Raw genomic sequence first — 16,604 nt, forward strand, 5'->3', positions numbered from 1 at the left:
TAAGGTCTCATTAGAGTTCCTGTTTTGAGATTGGTTCTGCATAAATCTTGATTGACTTTCCACAGTAAGCTGGTTTAGCGCAGTCTCTTTTACTGAAGTGTTTTTATGCTGTGACATCTCAACTATGTACCTGTGGAGACAGCTTCAAGGCCAAATACAAGGCAACTTCAGTAACAACTATGTCTCATACTCCACAATGTGATTTCTGTAATGCAGGCTTCTAGTTTTGGTGATCTCTTGATTTATAGATGGGTGTAACGAAACTTCGTGGAGTATCTTCTGGTGTTAACAGTTTAGTGACTGGCATGCTTCTCCTGATCACGTGCAGTTAGCCCCACTTACATCACTGCTTAATGAAATGATTCTGCAATAGTGAATGTAGATGATAGATAACGCAATTCTCAGATATGTTGCCTTGGCATTAAAGTGCTGAGATCCAAAGAGAGAGTGTTGGCTGGCATTTTTTCAGAGTGAAGACTTTCCATTCTTGTTCTCCATGTTGCCAAAGGAAGCAGTTCCGCTTTACATGCGAGTGTCATGGAAATGTGAAGAAACCCATTGTGGGAACTTTGTTGCACCAGAAAGGTCAGCCGGCATCATCACTAAGACCAGTAGCTTGGAGTTGCAGGCAAATGGGCATAAACCATATAGAGGTATCCATACAGCTGCCCAGTTCTTCCTCTGTCTCCATGCAGCATAACGTGCAAGAATGAAAAGATGGCTCAAAATCATTGCCTGTATTTTGGACTATATTGAAGTCAACTGATTTTTCCTGTATAATAGTTGAAGAAGTATCAGCAGATAAGAGGGAGAGCAGAAACTCCCCTTGAACTTAGTAGGAGAACAAGAGGATAAGCATTTGTGCTTTATTGTGAGCAAAAAATGAGTGAGATTTGAGAGGCTTCTTGGTACTGCTCAGAGGTCTTTATATCTTGCTTAGCACTAGACTTTGCTCTCAGTGACGGAGCACTTCAGAAGAAAACTTTGCAAGTTATGTATCTGGAAGATGAACTCTGTGCCTATGGTGGGCTTTATTAATGGGATGGAGAAGAGAGACATGTTGCCCCATGGATAATCAGCAGAAGCACTGAAGCATGAATATACTCACTACAAACACACATGTTACGAGTAAATCTTCCTTTAGTTCTCCTGGGGTTATGAACAAATTCAAGCTGAAACGTGAAGCCTATGGAGTGAGAAGACACATAGCAAAGCAGAAGTTCCCAACTACAAATAAACTTTCTTTGACTTGTTAGTTTGTTGTGCTGTTTGTTGCAGGTGTAGTTTGCACAAGTAATCTTCAGGACAAGGAGGGTGTTCTGCTGCTGTTGCTGCAGGACCAATTTCAAGGTTTTACTGACCTAGATAACAAACCTTCCTCTCAAAACAAACTGAAAGAACTCCAAACCAACCTGATACTAGCCCTTATATGAAATGAAAGTGAAATGTTAGCTCACTCTGATATCCTTACTTTGTTGTCTTTCTGTGTGGCTTAAGAGATTTCTCATGTAAACCAGGTCATGGTCAGCTTCCTTACCAGAGTAGCTGGGCAATAATGGCTTTGAGGCAGTGTCCATGTCTCATGAAACTGATCACGGAGCTTCTGCTTTTTTATATATATTTTAATCCTTGATACTTGCTTGTTCCTGTTAAGAATGATAAGCTTACTGGGTGCATCTGTCTTCATCTGACTGCCTACAGCAGTACTGAAAGGTGGTGTATGTGTACTGGCCACTTGCTTTGTTTTCCAGACCTGTTGTAGTTTGGGCTCTAGAAAATGAAACTTCTGTGTTTCTTACAGATTGAGACCTGCTTGTTTATCCTACATGGCTTTCAGCTTGGCTATCTTCAAAAACTCATCTGTCAGGGAGAAGGAAGCTGACAGTAATGAGGAAGCAGACACTCACCAAATTGTTCAGGCAGTGCTTTTGAGCAGGATTAGCAGTACTTCCTAGCAGAATGCTGTTCAATGTTTGTCCTGGGCCTCAGCTTGAGGTTATGCATTTTCTGTGACAGTAGTACTTCAGCTAGGCTTCCTTATTAAAAAGGAGAGAGCATCCAGTACTGCTCCAGGGTCAGACAGGACCTGATGACTTTGGCAAGATGAGATTTCTTGGAGAGAAGTCAGGCATTCATCTACATATTCCCTTTGAATCCATTGGTTCAGGAGATCTTTCCTCTGGTCAGCTGGGAGGAAGCCAAGTTGTTGCCAATCTTAGATGGGTCTTGGCAGTTTTTCCTGCAAACATCCATGGCTTATGTTTAATGCTGCTTTCCAACTTTCTGGGTCTTTCTCTGTTAGGAGAGACTAGCTGCCTGAATGCCTTGGCTGAAGTTGTGATTAGTGAGGGGCTTATGAAGAATTTTTCAGCAGTCTGATGGGTTATGTAAAAGAAAATCTGTACCCTTGAATATTTGATCATGTCTTTATTCCGGTGTTGTGTTATATTACGCAATAAGTACAAACCAGTTTGATTTCTGCTTCACAAGTTACAATTCCTGCTTTTAATATTACATGCTTGAATTATAGCCTGGTTTATTTACCAGAAGAACCAACCTCCAGACCAACCCAAGGCATATACCGGTATGGCTGCTCAGTGTGATTAAATGTAAGAGCTAACATACTGTGCTGGACCAAATGTCCATCTAATCCAGCATCTTGCCTTTATCAGTGGCCAGCAGCAGCAGCTGACTGAATGGCGTAGGAATGGGTGAATTCTGTCAGCTGCTGAAATATTAACAGTAAATTTCTGACAGACACTTGTTTAGCTGCTGCCTGAGATGGAAGCTACATTTGGGCTATTGCACTGTGAATAGCAACATCAAACTATTTATAGGTGAATTCGTTTGCTGCCTTTTTGAACTCCATTTCTATCTGTGGCTTCCATAGCATTCCAGAGCAGCAAGTTCCACACAGTTTAACTGCATTTCCTGTGAACATGGTGGGTTGATGGGAGAAAACCAGTTTCATTTGTTTTAAACATGCTCCCTAGTTGTCATTCCTCTCCGTACTGTTTCTAGCTCTCCCCTTTCTGAGGTGGAGCAGCCAGAATTACATGCAGTGTGCATCACAGCACAATGTTCCCTGTTTATTCTGGTTCTGGTACCTTGTGAGATTTTTCCTGCTGCTGGGAGTTAAACTGTTTGCTTGCAATAATCTCAGTCTTTTTCGTAAGTAGTAATGCCTAGTTTAGACTCATCGTTGTGTATTTATAGCGAGAGCTATTTCTGCCACTGAGTATGTTACTTTGCACTTGTCGGCACAGGACAATAAAATGACAAATGAAAATCATTCGGTATTATCAGATCCCCTCCAACTCTTTGAAGTTTGCTTTAATTTTAACTGTCTGCAATAATGCAAAGCATCATCATGTCTGCAAACTCCTTTTTTGCCAGATCAGTTAAAAGTATGTTCAGAGACTCAACCCTCATCCTTTGTATGGATCCCTGCTTTTTGTCTATTTAGCGTTTTATTTATTTTCAGCCTTTTAATATATTCTTAAGAAGGGGGAGGTTCTCTCCTGGATTTGACTCTTGAGTTGGCGTGGGGTATACAAATGGGTTCACCTTCCTGTTAGTTTATTGATGCAACGTGGCGTATGACCCTTTTTGCTCTTCCAGATGTGTATATTCCAATGTCCCTTTTCTTTTGCTTTGAAGTTAGATGTCCAAAAGCTTCATTTCATTAAGATTGCAATCTTCAGTATGAATGCTCAGAAGGGAATGTTCTTCAGAAATGAGGGGGTTTGGGTTTGTTTTGTTTTTAATGATGATTTCAGTGGCCAGCGTTAGCCTAGTACCATGAATTATATCAAGTTTGTCATGTTTTTGTAACGACCAGTTGTAAGTTTATTGTTTTGAATAAATACCAAGAATCTACTGCCTATCTCTTTTTGTCATCTTAGTAGGATTTTCATCTGTTTTAGTTAAAACTCTGGTTTGAAACCCCATATCTGGTTCACTCACTCAGCTTTGATCTCAGTGATGGGTATTATGATCAGTTTTAAGGCAGTTCGAGAGGCAGAGGGCAGGTGTTAACTTTCATTGGGTTTATCCTTCTTTAACTAGAACATCTCAGCTTTGTTTGGGGGAAATTTATATTAACTAGTTGAATTTTTAGATAAGTGGGAACAGACACTTTTCAGAGCAGAAATATTGCTAGAAAATACTGCTTATTTTGGTGGTTATGTTTCTACATGTGAATTTACCTTTCCCTTGCTGCTCAAAGTATTGATTGGGGATTAAATAATTAGACTGACAGAGGAGTACATGTGTTTGCTCTTATTATATCTGAGGGGTAGGAAGAAGGGCTGCGACAGACACTTCTGTCCAGAAGACTTCTAGCCTGAAGGACAAGACGACTAATGAGTCATGTATGAACTGGCAGATGTGACATCCAGACTGTGACAATTTACCCACTGTAGGAATTTCATCCTTTACTTCAGCTTTGCTGGGTGTGTACAGATTGTACACACTGATATCTGGGTGGTTTAGATTATTGTTGGGGGAGCCATCCCCCTTTCCACTTCCTTGCTATTTGTGCATTTGGGAATTTAAAGGATAATTTTACATTATTATATTCAGCAGCTCTTAGCAGCTTGTGCTCTTGTGTGGGTGCATCTTGTGATGCTTTGCAAGTTGTGGAAAAAATGCGTTTTTGGTAAGTTAGTATTAATCTGTTGTGGAATTTGAACAGTCTGTAGTGTACTTGTGTGACTGCAGCAGGAAGTTAATAAATGCTAAAAGTTTAATTCATAAAAATTAATGTTTTCTTGACTGCTTGTGTAAGAACTTTTATGCAGACTTTAGAAATTGTAGACCTGACTGGGATGTCCATGAATGAATGTGTTTTGGTTTTGTAGCACATGTAACCGAAGCAGCTGAAGTTTGCTTTCATTCTTTGCCTCTGCCTGGACAAACCATTGTTCTGTGTATTAGCAAACTTTATTCAGACACTTCTAACACATACAAAGCCAAGAAATGAATACTTGCATTGTTCTAAACCAGGTTATCAGTATTGTGTGCTTGTGTTTGGAAGATGAAATGGTTTAAGTGACTTGATAGAGGCTATTCAAATTAACTAGTTCTGAAACAGGCAACACATGCTACTGCTGATCCAGGAGCCTTTGGTCTGTTCACTAACCAACCATCCTGTCCTCTTCAGAAAGAAAGTACTTATCATTCTGCCTTCTTCCAGGACTGGAGCCTGTAGTGTCTATGAAAGGTAGATATAAAAGCCACTTCCCTCCCCAGAACCTGTGCCAGATATTATGTGCTTGTTAATGCAACTTGAGAAAATAGGACTGAAGTAATTGGAATTCTTAATGTTTCTTCAGTAGATGGTTTGAAAATATGCTATTTAGTACAGGTTAAAATGACAATAGGGACTATTATTCACTAGGAGTGACATCTGAGACATTAAATGCATCTTGTTTTAGAATTCTTTAAAATGCTCATGTTGTTCTGGGGACTCAAATCCTGCCTGGTGCAGGATATATGTTTTCTTGTAGCAGAGGGTGTGCAGGGTGGTGGTGTTCTGCTTTTCCTTCCTTCTAGGGCAGGTGTTTCTTGGAAAACAAGGGGCTGAAATAAACCTTGTAATTCAGTTCAGGTCTATTGTGCAGAACAGAGAGGGGGAAACAGCTGCTCAGATTTTGAGGTCAGAAAACAAACCTGTAATGGGAAAGAGAAAGCAGGTCTTTCCAAGGTGCGTGAGCAAACTTGTGTATACAGCTGTTCTCACTTGTCCATCTCTTTTGTGTTGGTTGTTGTCTAATACTGAGTTCCTTAGGACTCTGCTGTAAATGTTTGACATATCAAGTGTTGTCAGGGTTCCCATTGCAATATGCTCATCAAATCGGTGTTTAAATAATTATGTATTTATTAAAGAGAAGAAAAGCTTCAGGTACTCTGGATTGTCTGGGAAGTCTTTTAATTGCTGTGGAGCCTTCCCTGGAAGGAACAATCTGTGGTGATATTGGGAGAAGGGGAGATTGGGTTTGGGTTTTCTATTTTTGGTGTGGATTCTTTAATTCTTTAAAGAAAAAAGTGCAATGAAACTGTTTTTGCCTCCAGTATTCAGGTAAAACTTGTATTTCTGTACTTGCCTCTGAGTCTCGGTGTTCTTTGAAGCCTTATGTGTGTGTTTTTATGCTGTATTTTGGTATATGTTTGACCTCCAGAACGCTACCCCTTTTTGTTTAGCCTATCGAGATGAATGTTGAGACTTCATCTCTACCTTAGTTCATGCTGTTGTGTTTCCCTGGTAGTTTTGTGTCAGTCTCATGAGACCGTGTTGCATCAAGTACTTTACCCAAAATGTCATTCAGGGTGAAGCTATTAAAAACTGTGGTTTTTATCGCAGTGCTCCATTCTTGCCTGGATAAGAAAGTTCATGCTATATAGAGACCAAACTTCTTTATTTGTTTTTGCTTGTCTTGAACCTGGGTGTTGCAAAGCGCCAAGGTGGATTAGGAATCCTACCAGCAGAAAAATGCTGTATTAGATGCAGCAAAAGGCTCAAAGTAGCTGTCAGATTGGGATTAACCTGGCAGAGAAATCAAGTTCCCTATAAAGAGAACACTTGAGGTACTTGGGCCACTGCTTCATTGCACTTTTATTTAATAGCTCTGTTTGAAAATAAGCAGGAATTGGTGTTGAAAGAGGGAGAAATAGGTGAATACTGAACCAATGTTGGACGTGTGTATCTGTTGAGAGAATGGGGTGATGTGAATGTTCAGAGCCCAGCAGGAAGCAAGTGAGGAAAGGGATTTTTTTGCCCTTGGTGGTATGCTGTGACAGCAGTGCTGCAGCCTGAGTCCTGTTGCATTCAAGGAACAAAACCCAACACCCGATGATGGCTGAGAAGCTGCAGGGAAGCTGATGTAGCGAAGAAGGAAAAAATTAGGGCCACATCTTGCACAAATTGTGATTCCCTCGTCTTAAAACACAGACGCTGAAGGGAGCAGAGAGGAAAAGCAGATCTGGTGGTTTAAATGTGAAGGGAGAAGGGGTGGACTCGGGCTCCTCTGCAGCAGCACTGCACGCAGCCTACCTGATTTAGGCCTAGCGACGGCTGCGTTGGAGGCCTTGGGAAGGCAGATAGCTCAGAAGCGTGACGTGCCTGGGAGTGTGTACAGCCTGCATGCGAGATGCCAGGGGCTGGGCCTGACTTCCCTTCTAACAGCTCTGAGAATGTAATGAAATCCCTTCTCACTCACGCTTTTATTTTGGGATGGAGGAGGAGAGAAAGGAGCTCTCGATATTCTGTCTAGTTCCGAGTTTGATACAAGCGTGTTTTGCCTAATTCTGTTTACTGCCTATTTATTTAGGCTACTTGTAAAACATGTTGATGCCTCTAAGTGCTCTATCATAATTTAGCAGTCCACAAAACTAGGAACTCGTGAAAAGCCTAATGCTGTTTATTTTATTAATTTAATCTCTACCCAGAGCAGACTGTTCTTCTTATTAGAGGCTCTTAAGCTGGTCTGTATTTCTTGTTTTGTGGGCCTCTGTGCTCTGCAGATCAGGGATGCCAAAATGCCAACATACCGTAATGAAATAATAGCTGAGGAAATAAAATAAGCTTGAATAAAAAGCAAATCAAATTCAAGTGGAGAATGTTTTCTAGTAAATGTTGTACTTAGAACGCATGCTGTATCTATTCAAGAGCAGAGGAAAATGTGATACCTTTCTGGTAGCAGCAGAGGGTCCTGGCCACCTTTCACAGGGTTCTGAGCACCCAACTGAATCAACAGAAGTCTGAGGTTTATTTTGCATAGAACTGTGTGAAATTAAAGTGCCGGTATTTTGTCTAGGAAAAAAAATAAATCACTTCTAGCAGGTGAGAAGCTTTTACCTTTTTCATCTCGTTCTTAAAATCTGAAGAGGGATTAAGAAACAAATGATTGTTCTTTGATACTTTTGTCATGTGAACATCTGTTCCCTAACAAATCATTTTCATGTTGGCTTCTGACAATTATTGAGAGAGAAGGCAGTGACACATTGGAGCCAGTGATCTGTAGTGTTGTAAAGGCAAGGATTTACTTATAGCGTCTCATTTTGAGCCGTCTCGCTTCAAGTTACAGCAGAAGTTTTACAATAGATAAAATGAACTCCTGGATTCTTTTAAGTATATTTCAATATCATAAAATACAGAACACAAAGGTGTACATTAGCAGCTAATTTTCAAGTTTACGCTGCTGTTTTTTATGTACATAAAAATGGCCTTTTTTTATGCATCTGCTAGAATAATGAAATTGAGTGGGGCAGTTTATTAGAAGAACTGTGCCAAACAGGAAGTGTTGGACCAGTGCTTGTTCCGGTATATTGACATGAGAGTTGACCCATAGCAAAACCAGCACTGGTTGACTTGATTTTAGTTTTTAAAGTACATCTTAAATGATGATTTCTCTCCTTAACCTTTTTAAACAGTCTCTTCTTGAACAATACAGTCAACAAGTTAAGAGTTGTTATCCCTGTGGTGTAATGAAGATAAGCAGAAAATAGGGATTTCTATTCTGCCTGAGTAACCAGGAGCACACGGAGAATTCACATGCCTGGCAAACTCAGATGCCATTTCCCCCCCCCCCCACCCTATAGGTTCTGTAGGTCTCCCAGTCTCAAAAGGAAAGGAATGCGTCCCTGTGACTGGATCTCTGAAAACATAACCCTCAAGCCAAATTTCTGACCAGGTAAGGAAAGTGAAAGATAACTCCCTGATGACTGCTGTAGTTAAAACCGAAAGCAGCAAAGGGCTCAGTCTCCTACCTGCTATTGCATACTGGAACTTGACTGCTGAAGGAAGGTCGCTAGTCTGCTAGCCCAGTGCTTTTGCTGTGTAAGCTATTGCTTGGTGCTCCTCAGACCTATCTGTGAATCACTTCAGCTTTCTGTGGGCTCGCCCACCGCTCCCCCATAAAAAGAATGAGGACTGCTGGTGGTAGGACCTTGCAGCTGGAGGAGAAGATAAAGGAGAGAGCCTTGGTTAGAAAGATTAGCTGCCTGTGGGAGTGTCCCAGCTGCAGGATGAATTACATGAAGAAAGGGAGGCAGAACTATAAACTCTGTGCAGAGCTGGGATTTAGTTAAACCTCTTGATGTACCGTTAGCCTAATCTTTCCTTGTGCATGCTGGAAGAACTCGGCAGGTTTCGTGGCCACTCTGAGAGAAGAGCTTTACTGAAGGTACTGCATCTGATTTGGGAAGAGCTTTAAAAATATGGAAGTATAAGTGACTGCCTGTTGTAAGGTACCCATCATAGAATCATTAACCACAGTCTACATTTTTAACTGTTGGGCTGTTGTTATGTGTGTACCTAGCAAATGTCTGCTCTTTGTGCGCAGGTAACATCAGTAGAAACTCGTGTTGCTCATCTCTCTAAATCTGTCACTGAAAACCTCCTCATTGCTCCTTGTGATGCTTTGAACATGAAGTCCTTGTGATTGCAGGGCTTGTCTGTATTTATTGCTGTTTTCAGTTGTAAATGCGTGTTAAATTTTGTTCAACAAATTTTCACATTAGTCTTCTATTTCTTAATTTTAAAATGCATCATGTAATTGTGTCTGTTTCCTGCCTGTTGCATGCAAGTTGCCCTTCATCAAAGTACTTTTAACGCTTATTTGTTCCCTAAACTCTTATACTCCTTTAAATAGCTTTCGTTCTACTTTGTAAGCATGGAAGTGGTGTAGGCAGGATATTTTTAAGATGGGAGTAAACCAGGGTGTCTAATGGGCCCCCTGCTTTTCTGAAATCTCTTCGGCAAGAAACTGCAGACTCTTGGGATTCTGTATAAGTGTAATAGGAAGGTTTTTGTAATGCAGAATGATTTTCTAGAATATATACATTCCCTTTAAATTAGTTCATACATTCATGTTGAATAGTCCTTTAACAATTCGTATTCTTCCACCTTGGCTCTCTCAGCTGTGCAGTCACAATACTTTGCTCTCATTGAAGTGCTAGATTTAAGAACACTTTGATTTGCAGTCACTCTGTGCTAACACTGAAACCGAAAGCTTGTGTTTGCTGGTGCTGTTCTTATGTGCTTGTATTTTGAACTGGCACTTTCACTATTTTCTCTCTAAAGCCTGGAAAAACATGCAAAATACTTGGTTGCTTAAAGTCATGTATACTTCCCTTGTCCTGCCTCCCCTCTCAGGAGCAGTACCTTTCCTTTCCTTATCTGCTGAGAATATGTGTGCGCGGAGGGGGTGACAGTGGTTTGTTTTGTTTGATTTTATTCCTCATCTTTCCTGTTTTGCTCTAACTTTTTTTCACTTGTTTGGCATTTCCCCCTACTGGCAGATTGAGTTAATAGCACTTTCCTGCTCCAGAGATGGAAGTTGTCCTTGAATGTCACTGTTTTGTGGTCGAGGTGTTGGCTGCTTTTCTGATTGTATTCTTAGCGTCTCTAGTAGTTAAAATACAAGGAACAGTTTGAACAAGCAGGGGATGCGCACATAGTTGAAGTTCTCCCCACCACAAGTGAAGCAGCACTTCCAGTGCCAGTCAGAGATCCCTCTCATTTTGCATTTCATGCCTGCAGCCTTGCAGCACTACTCATCTCCCTTTGTACTCTGGACTTCTTCCCAACTCTTAGGGCACTTCTGCCTCACTAACACATCATTCCCACAAGCCAATTATTTCCAAGATAAAGTGGATTGCTAGAAGGGGAAAAATAGTGTGGCGCTCAGGATGAAATTTCTCCTTGTGTTTAAAAGAATAAAACAAGAAATCGGAGGCCATCCCATTCTGAGTGGAATTTAAGTGGAGTGTGTGTGAAATACTTTAACCAGTACTGGAGTGATTTTCCTTAAGTTTTTCTTGTTCCTTGCACCTTCAGTTTTAAAATCAATTACTAGGAATCTTACTGTGTGTGTTTCCTATAAAGTAGTCTTCCTTCCTCCTCAGAACTCCTTCTCTGTCTCCTTTTCCCCAATATTCTTTTGTCTCTGAAGTAGGAAAGGAAGGCAGAAAACTTAGTGGCTGGAATGAGCAATTTGCAGTGCACCTTAAGAACAGGTTAATGGACCCTAAGTACAGGTTAATGAACTGATTTTTTCTAGGCGTGTTAATAAAAACCACCCCAAAACAACACAAAACCTCCTCCAAATAATTTCCTTTTGTGGGCTAATGGGCTAGTATAGCTAGGAGCACACAACTCCTGGCTTTTATTAAGCTTTTCATCCTTTTTCCCCTGCCAGCTATAGGTACACTTTTAAAACACATTTAAAATGATTTAAAAGAAATCCTGATTTAAGACATACCAGATTAATGAACATTTTTGGACGTTTAATTGTTAAACTTTTTCTAAAAAAAAACCCCACAAACCCCCAAAACAACCACCCGGTAACACATTTTTAGCAACTTTATGTGGTAGAACAAAACTCCAGGCTCTGTCTTTGACTGATTTATGTCTTTCCATCAAGTAAATATTTTCATTTTTGCAAGAAATTACTTTGCTCTCAGCTTTAGATGTGGCACTTTGCTGTTGCACTGTTAGTAAAGCATTAACTTATAGACATAATTAGGCCTGGGGGTTCCTCTTAGTGTATGTATAGGTAAACAGTCCTTCCAAATAGCAAAGCAGTCCACTGAAATTAAAGTTGAGGTCATCCAGCTTTTGACATGAGCAGGATTTTAACCATGCTGCATAGAAGGTGGTTTTGTGTTTACCCAAGAACTGGTGAATAATAACTCAGTGAGCAAAGTGAGGCGTAATGTTCTTGTTTGTATTTGCAGTACCAGAACTTTTGAATGCAACAAGTGCTGTAAAACATCCCCATACGATGGTTTCTGGGTGCAAAAAGCAGCATTGTACTGATCGTGGTTTTATGAATGTCAGAAGGGGTTAGATAGGACGCTTAGTATCAAGCCAGGAAGAACTTCTGACAGGTTTACTGGTAGTCATATGTTAGAGAAAGATTTACTATAATTATCTAGTTTAGCTTATTAAAAAACTCCAAACAGTTTCCCTGAATGTCTTATTTATCTTATGGAAGGAAAGAGAAAAGCAAGGAACTGAATTTGGTTTTGGGTTTTGTGGTTGATTTTGTTCTGTTTGGTTATTTGCGCAGCAACATCTTTCTCCCCTTCCTTTAGAAGGTGTATGTGTGTGAGGAGTGGGAGGAGGAGGGTTTTATTTTAAAGATGGCTTAAATGCTTAATCCTTGGTGAGTTAAATTATGCAACCTTTTTCCCTTTCAAGTGTAAAGTGGCTTTAGGAGGTGCTTCTCTGATTAGAGAAATACTCTTCAAAGCAGAGGGGTTTGTGCATGAGTAAAAAGTGCAAAGCCACATACATTCAATGTACTCAGGTGAGAGAGGGGTGATGCTGAGATTTTAAAACATCCTCATGCTAGCTTCTCAGTAGGCCAAACATGGGATTGTAGGGGGATAGGAAGAAAGAAGGGAGAAGTTAAAGGGAGTTGTGCAGATGGATAAACTGGAAGGCATGGCTAGACACTGCAGTCTCCATTGTCTTGGGCAGTCCTGTTGTCCCTTTACCACCTGCTTGGCACACGTTACTGGGCTGACTGGGAGTTCTACCAGCTGCTGCACATGGGCAAGGTCAGATTCCCTGCATTGGCACACGGGAGCCTTGTTTTTAATCACGGAAGCGACAGCACCAGCTCTGCTAATGATGGTCATTGAAACGTGAGCTTATAATAATGCCATTTAAAAGAGCTTGTACATCACCTGTCTGGGCTGTGCTTGCTCTGTCTTCTTGAGACTGCACAAATCCCGTCCTGTTGAGGAATAGAAGTTGTGTCATTTCTGATGTCAAAATCACAGTGAAATAACTGTTACAATTTCTTTTCCTAGAAGATACTGAGTTCTCTCTATATGCAGGGTGGCTTTCAAATACAGAAAGAAGAGCTATAGTTTTGAGGAATTCACATCTGAAGACAGAGGTCTGGACAATACTGTTAATAGCTTCTGTGTGTGGTATTTTTTTGCACCAAATAAGTTTTAATTAATGCTTTACCCTTAATGCTGGCTGGCAAGCAATGCTCTGAAATGTGAAAGAGTATTGGGCTCACAATTGCCTGTGCACAGCCATTAGACCTTTCTCATCCGAGTCCATCCTCTGCACTTGAGCAAGACTGAGGTCCTATTGACAAAATGTAAAAAGTGACATAATTAAGTATTGTAATGTGGGATGTAACTTTAATCAGGAACTTTATATGTACGTGATCTAACAGTTAAGTGTGTGCTGTCTTTTAGAGTAAGGAAAAATGCTGACAAAATGGCTAAAAGTAACTTGTCACTTCTCCCACTTTTTCCAAGCGAGTTTCTAGTTGCAGTAGCATAAGCTTTATTGTGTAACTTGAATGTAAGAATAAGTAGCTGAGTGACGTAATCAAACATCTTAATATGCAGATACTGAGCACTGAAACAGTCTTAAGCCTTCAGGTCCTGTATGCGAAAATGTTTAACCGCCGTGTGTCCGCTCTTCTGATGTCCTCAGTTTCATGTTCGAGGTCTGTGTTTTTGTAACAGTCCCACAAAGTGAGTAACTTTTCTTCTTATTTACAAACTTCAACACGAAGTTTGAAGTTGATCTGCAGAACATGATCGTTTTGATAACGTTGATGTATTTTTCCTTACATGTATTATATAGAATTGTTGAAAAGGTTCAAGAGCCTTTTTGGGTATGCGTGTGTGGGGTGAGAATATTACTTCAGGTGTATGTATGTATCAAACTACCCTTCCTGTTTAGTAGCACTAACAGGATTCTCAATGCCGATCAGATTCTCAATGGTCGGTCTCGCTAAGAAAAACTTGTTTCGAACACTTTATTATTTTATCTGGCTAGTGCTAATTCTGATTGCTTTTTTAGCTTGCAATAAACATAGGAAAGCACTGCACAGGCTTTTCTTCTAATCCTATGTAGGTTTTGGGAAGCAGAAGTGGATATAGAAATATGACTTCTAGAGCTGGGGTTTTACGAACCCCCAAATGTTGTAGAATATACTGTAATAATCTGAGAGCGAGCCAGGCAGATTCCTGCCTTGCACAGCTTTTTACAGCATGTGTTTCTAGAGCCTTCTAAAGGCAACCTCAGTAAAATGAATAGCTGAGATCTGGATACATTTCTACTTGCTGGAGTTTTTGTTAAATCCTGGAAAATGCTACGCTCTAGATTTCTCTGTTGATGTGAATGATTGTGAGCTGTGTGGTCTTAACCTTCCTAATGTGTTTTGTAGTGAGTGAGAAAGGCATTGTGAGTTTGTGTATGTACTCTTGCCGCAAACAAATAATCTCATTTAACCTGTAGAGCAGATTTTATCTGATACCTTTTTCATTAATACTGTTCCAAGTTAGTTCCCTGTAGCCACAAATGCAGAGAATAGTCAAGAACCAAAGCTACAGATTTAATTGGTCATAAACTGGTCTTTACCATAAATATTAAGAGTAGTAGAAAATGTAAGTCTAAGATGCTTGGAGTTGCCAATCTTGTATGTTTATTCTTCATTCCTCTGTCTCAGTTCCCTATCTGAGAAAAAACTTGCCTGTGTCAGGCACAAGTTTTTCCTGTGGCTGTTGTTTGTGTGCTGCTTATGAGGAAACCAATTCTTTCTTTGTGGTAGCACTTAGATACTGAACAAAAAAAGCCATGCAAACTGGAAACTCGGAATGAAAAGAAATTATTCAGCTGATACTTGATTCTCTAAGCTTGTCCCTCTGCTAAATGAGGCAGATGCCAGTAAAAAAGCTACACTTGCATGAGGATAGAACGAAAGTATTTTGTATTTCCAGAGGCTTGACTTTCAAACATTAACCTGTTCTAAATGCTTAAGAAAAAACCCTGTAGTAAATTATGTGCAGAGGAGGATGCAAATGTGTTTCCGTTCCCTGTCTAGGTCCCCTCTAAGTGACTTCTCCAAGGCAACACAGCAAATCACTTGGTCAGTCATGATTAAACTCCTGGTGTTCCTAACTTCATCCTCGTGAGTCCCCGGGCTCCCAGCCTAGGGTTGCAGCCCTTCAGAGTGGTTAAATGCAGTTGGAAGGTTGGTAACTGTGCAGCTTTATTCTGCACAGTTCAGCCTTGATGAAGGTAAGGTCCTGCTATGGAGGAGAGCCCTTATGTAAGGGGGGAAAAGGAAGGAAGGAGCAGTTAATCATGCTGTTATTTTTAAGTGTCAATTTTCTCTCCAGTTCATGTGTGTGCTTGTGCTACAAGTGCATTGATATTGTTCTTTTTTAGAATAAAAATCATGCTCCTTTATTCTCAGGCTGTATTTGCAGATGTGTAGTACCCACTGGTTTGTTCAGCTTTCCAGAGTTAGTCACCTACAGCAGTGAGATTCCTTTTCAGTTATTATTAATAATAGCATGGAGATACAGTTGTAGTGGTTTGTTCAAGAGGGATGCCCAGTGCTTGCATGGTGAAAGAGCTTCCTGTATAGATTTTTAAGCCAGTTAAATAACTGACTGATAGTGGGAGGTGGAGGTGATAACTAAGGTTTTAATATTGAAGAAACAATTAGCTTTTGTTGAGAATCACACCCTCAGCACCCTTAACAATGAGGAGTGTTCAAATTCTGTAGCATCCAGAGCAAAAGCCCTTAATGTGAATATAACCTCAAAACAGTCCATGCTCACCAGTTTGTAACCTACCATGTTAGCAGTTGGATGCTATTTAACCTGAAATTACTCTAAAATTAACTCAACTTATTTTTTTGTTATATTTTGTTGTTCCAAGCACACAACAAGATTTGAGGCTGGGGGAGTGACACAACTTCCAGTCACTCCCAGCAGTAGGCTTCCTGTTCTCTTTGCCATTCTTGGCATTCATCAGCATCCTGGTTCTGCTGGTTAGGAAATGTGAACTCCTCCACTTGTGCTGGTCTCCACTGAGCGAGAGATGATGATGATGTGGCTTTCTACTGCTGTGTCTATTTATAAGGCTGGGACTTAAACTTCAGCACTGTGATGACTTGTGTGTGGCTAGAAACGTGTCTGTGAGGATCTTGTTAGGTGTGGAGTTGAAGCTTAAAATACACTAATATTCTAGTATTTTACTAGAAAATTGGAGTGTTTTGGAGGCTTTTTTTAGCATCAGGGAAAGTAATTGAGCAAATGAGTTATCATTTATATTTCAGCTATCTTTTTAGGACTCTGACTCACGAGTCCTTTATGATTCATATGAGGATGATTTAAGACGTAGTACCTTGCTCTGCTGCTAAAGGTTGTTCTTCCCATGACTCAGGCAGTGTAACGGGCAGCGTATCCTCTCAGCCTCCACAGTTCATGACCTAGGGTATTAGCTTAAACTGCCATTGATTTCAGTTTACGTTAGTGCTCTGGGATTTGAGCTCTGGTGACTGCTGACACACCACCTGCTCTACCATCTTTCTTGTCTTGGTATAGCCTCTAGCAGAGGTGATGGCCAAGTGTCTGGGGTGGGTAACCTTGTCATACTTAGATGGGGCAAGTGACAGGGGTTGTAATTTAGATGTTAAATGAGATGGGGGGGAGGTATTTCCCCCTGGGGAAGGGGACACAGGCCTTGCACAGAACTGGAAAAGCTTGTACCTGTAATCTCTTCTTCCCCTAGTGACAGTAATAGTTTGTATTTTAATCCAGATTAGAATTGT

General features: G+C 40.5%; 1 protein-coding gene across 12 annotated transcripts in view; it reads left to right on the plus strand.

Annotated features, from left to right (window-relative positions):
- The window catches only part of PHF21A (PHD finger protein 21A), a 131,332-nt gene that overhangs the window by 14,295 nt on the left and 100,433 nt on the right, over nt 1–16,604 (plus strand). The window contains exon 1 of one of the 12 annotated variants that reach the window (XM_061462264.1): nt 8,933–9,185. The exons of 10 other annotated variants lie outside the window; for them this stretch is intronic. The gene's annotated coding sequence lies outside the window, so the exon portion shown is untranslated. Of the gene's footprint in view, nt 1–8,932; nt 9,186–10,996; nt 11,020–16,604 lie in introns of those variants that run through there. One more of the 12 variants, XM_061462265.1, reaches the window with a different exon arrangement.

The sequence above is a fragment of the Pezoporus flaviventris genome, unplaced genomic scaffold, assembly GCF_033815535.1.
Source record: "Pezoporus flaviventris isolate CSIRO_AGI_PZ_B2104156 unplaced genomic scaffold, CSIRO_AGI_Pfla_v1 ptg000035l, whole genome shotgun sequence".
NCBI classification, from domain to species: Eukaryota; Metazoa; Chordata; class Aves; order Psittaciformes; family Psittacidae; genus Pezoporus; species Pezoporus flaviventris.